Source organism: Ammodytes marinus, assembly GCF_949987685.1.
Source record: "Ammodytes marinus genome assembly, chromosome: 22".
Lineage (NCBI taxonomy): Eukaryota > Metazoa > Chordata > Actinopteri > Uranoscopiformes > Ammodytidae > Ammodytes > Ammodytes marinus.
In genome coordinates, this window is record NC_137226.1 from 2,610,275 (window position 1) to 2,613,832 (window position 3,558).

Sequence of the window (3,558 nt, forward strand, 5' to 3'; positions counted from 1 at the left end):
TATTAGGGGCCAGTCTAACATAGCTTTACAATCCCTGACACACACACACAGAAACAGACACACACACAGAGAAACAGAGACACACACACACACAGAGAAACAGAGACACAGAAACAGAGACACAGGAACAGAGACACACACAGAAACAGACACACACACACACACACAGAAACAGAGAGACACACACACAGAAACAGAAACAGAGAGACACACACAGAAACAGAGACACACACACACACAGAGAAACAGAGACACACACACACAGAAACAGAGACACACACACACACACACACACACAGAAACAGAGACACAGACACACACAGAAACAGAGACACACACACACACACACACACACACACACACACACACACACACACACACACACACACACACACGATTGCTATAGATATAAGGTGTAGACATTGCAGGCAAAAATATAGGTCTTTAGTTTTCAAGGTCAATTTTAAGATTTTTTTCAATCTATTTATCTTCCATAACATTTCTTCTTTCATACTAGTATAAATAAAAAGTCCAAGATGTACATTCAGGTGTTTATTTGACTAAACCTTGTCTGTCTGCGTGTTTCCTAGACAACCATTAAAGTAGACTAACAAAACGATATACATGTTTTAACTCCACTGGCTAAACGCCAGTGTGTGTGTGTGTGTGTGTGTGTGTGTGTGTGTGTGTGTGTGTGTGTGCGCCTCTCTCTCGCTCTCTCTCCCTGCATGTGTCTGTGTGCGAGTATAAGCGCGCGCGCGTACGTGTGTGTGTGTCTACGTTCAAGTGTGTGTGTCCCTCTCTGCCTGTGTGTGTGTGTGTGTGTGTGTGTGTGTGTGTGTGTGTGTGTGTTAGTGTGTGTGTGTTAGTGTGTGTGTGTGTGTGTGTGTGTGTGTGTGTGTGTGTGTGTGTGTGCGTATATGCTCGCGCGCTACATAACTAAAGTTGTGTCACACTCGCTCAGCAGGATCAGCCCACTCGCCGAGTCTCCAGATGTTCTGTGCATTGATTTCCTCCCAAAACACATTCCACCCAGTCTCCCCTCGGTCACGCCAGACTCCACTATAAAAATATGCAAATTTCAACACGACCTTCCTTGCCCAAATGCCCAATTAGCCCATTCTTAATGCTTTGAAAATCCGGGTTTAAAGGCTTGCAACGAACCATTACAAACAAGCATTCATTTCGGCTTAGACACAGAACCCTAGATAGCAATTCTTCCAAAAAAACGATGTCATTTTAAGTGTTGAAACATACCCCAAGGTCCACCTGAAAAACACATTCTTTCCTCACCACCAATTGAGGCAAATTAACGACTTGCATTACAATCAATTACAAAGTTTTCATTCAAATCACACACTCTTTGGTGGATAATTTCAACGCCGAATATACAGCAGCTCGATGCTAGTCGTGAAACATGGCAGCTAGTGTTAAAATGTGCTTGTCCTTTTTGCCAGCAATCAATACATCTTTAAAATTGAACTTTTCTGAGTGGAGTTCTGTTTATGGGTGCCAACAACGTAACAAAATACATTCACAAATGCCTTACAAGTCTGTAAAATACCCTTAACGCCTCGCCTCCTGTTTTGGGAAGCTTGTAAACTGATTGTGAAACTTAATATGAAACTAAAACGAACTTACCTTAGCGTTGATAAGCCCTCTCGCGCTGTTCAGTTCAGAAATCTTTGATCTCTGTCTGTATTCCGTAAAAAAAAAATGTTATCCCCAAAAAGTTTCAAAATAACAGCCGTCCAAACATGTCAAAATAAAAGTAAAAGTAAAATAAAAAAGTTGACAAACATTACATCCTGGCGTGACGTAAGCGACTTAGTCCAAATTGTAGCGCGAGGAGGGTTCCAGCAGTTAAGTCCAATAAGTCTCCAATAGTCCAACTTTTTTTTCAGTTCAAAAATTATTCCCACGACAGCTCACACACACACGAGTAGATCCTTCGTTTTCCCCACACCCAGTAACCCGGCGAACTACATGCCCGTCTCAGGTGTTAAAAAAAATCACAAACATAGCCTTACACACACACTTATTTAGGCTATTTCGGCTATCCCAATTATACTGACAGCAGTGTGTGTGTGAGCGTGTGTGTGTTGGTTCAATATCCAATGCGAAAAATATTGTCCTCAGCCCACAAGCTCCGCGCGATACGCAGCTAAAAACTGGGCAGTATCAGGATGGTTGTTCCTCCTCCCTCTCCCAATACTAAACCCCCAATGCCTGTACGTTTGATACGGCTGCGTCAAGCTGCAGTGGATTACGGCAGAAAGGTGCGGTGAGGTTGGCCCTTCAAGATAAAAGAAAATAAGAGGCGAATTTAGTGTGTCATAAAAATAAATAAAGCACAAATAAAGAAACATGCAGACACACCCAATGTTATATATATATGCACGGACAGACAGACAGACAGACAGACAGACAGACAGACAGAAAGACACAATGCTATATGGATGACAATTATGATTATTTATTACAACTTTCTTTGACTCAAGAGACGTGTTCAAGTGTTTGTATTTATTTATTTAATTTTTTTAATTAAATAAACAATAAATACAAAATATTTAAACAATTTAACATGGTGTAAAGTGATTGCAAAATGAGCATTCTGTAATGTAAACAGACAGACAGACAGACAGACAGACAGATAGATAGATAGATAGATAGATAGATAGATAGATAGATAGATAGATAGATAGATAGATAGATAGATAGATAGATATATAGATAGATAGATAGATAGATAGATAGATAGATAGATAGATAGATAGATAGATAGATAGATAGATAGACTCTTGACATTGCATTTGTATTTAGAACATTTCTAGAACTTTGCATTGACACACCATATCTCATCTCTTATATGGTAACATTGACTGAGTGCAAAGCTAATTTTAGAGAGTTGTTATAAATGCATTTATGCTTCAAGGTCACTACATTCTCACTGGACGCAACGATGCAATCTAGGACAAATAACATTATTTTTGTATTAAAACATTTCATAAATATACAGAGCTAAAATCAAAATGGACAGAGGACAAGTAAAAAAAATTCACAATAATGAATGAATCAAATAAAAATAAATGTGAATATTTTGTAGAAAGTATTTTTCACTATTTTCTTACATTTTAAAAGACCAATGTTATGATAATGTCATGATAATTTTTTTTTTTTAACCTTTACTTATACAGGTAAATCCCATTGAGACCGAAGACTCCTTTGCAAGGAAGACCTGTTCCCATTCACACACACATTCATACACCGATAGCAGGCTAACTATCGACATTCACACGAGGCAAGGTGGGTGAAGTGTCTTGCCCAAGGACACAACAACCATGACACAGGTGGCAGGGCGGGGATCGAACCTCCAACCCTTTGATCATCGGCCGACCCGCTCTACCACCTGAGCCACAGTCGCTCATAATAGTTGTAAAGGGGGCGGTCTTGTTGTAGTGGTTAGAGCCCCTTCCCATAGTTAAGTTAAGTCACTTTATTAGTCAATGGTTGCATTGAAATTTGTATTCCCGCATACCCCCTCTCAAGTTACCACAC

At 39.7% G+C, this 3,558-nt stretch overlaps 1 protein-coding gene across 1 annotated transcript in view; it reads right to left on the reverse strand.

Annotated features, from left to right (window-relative positions):
• The window catches only part of LOC307268739 (plexin-B2-like), a 162,076-nt gene extending 160,142 nt beyond the window's left edge, over nt 1-1,934 (reverse strand). The window contains exon 1 of the mRNA XM_080051475.1: nt 1,642-1,934. The gene's annotated coding sequence lies outside the window, so the exon portion shown is untranslated. The remainder of the gene's footprint in view (nt 1-1,641) is intronic.
• Between the last annotated feature and the right edge of the window lie 1,624 nt (nt 1,935-3,558).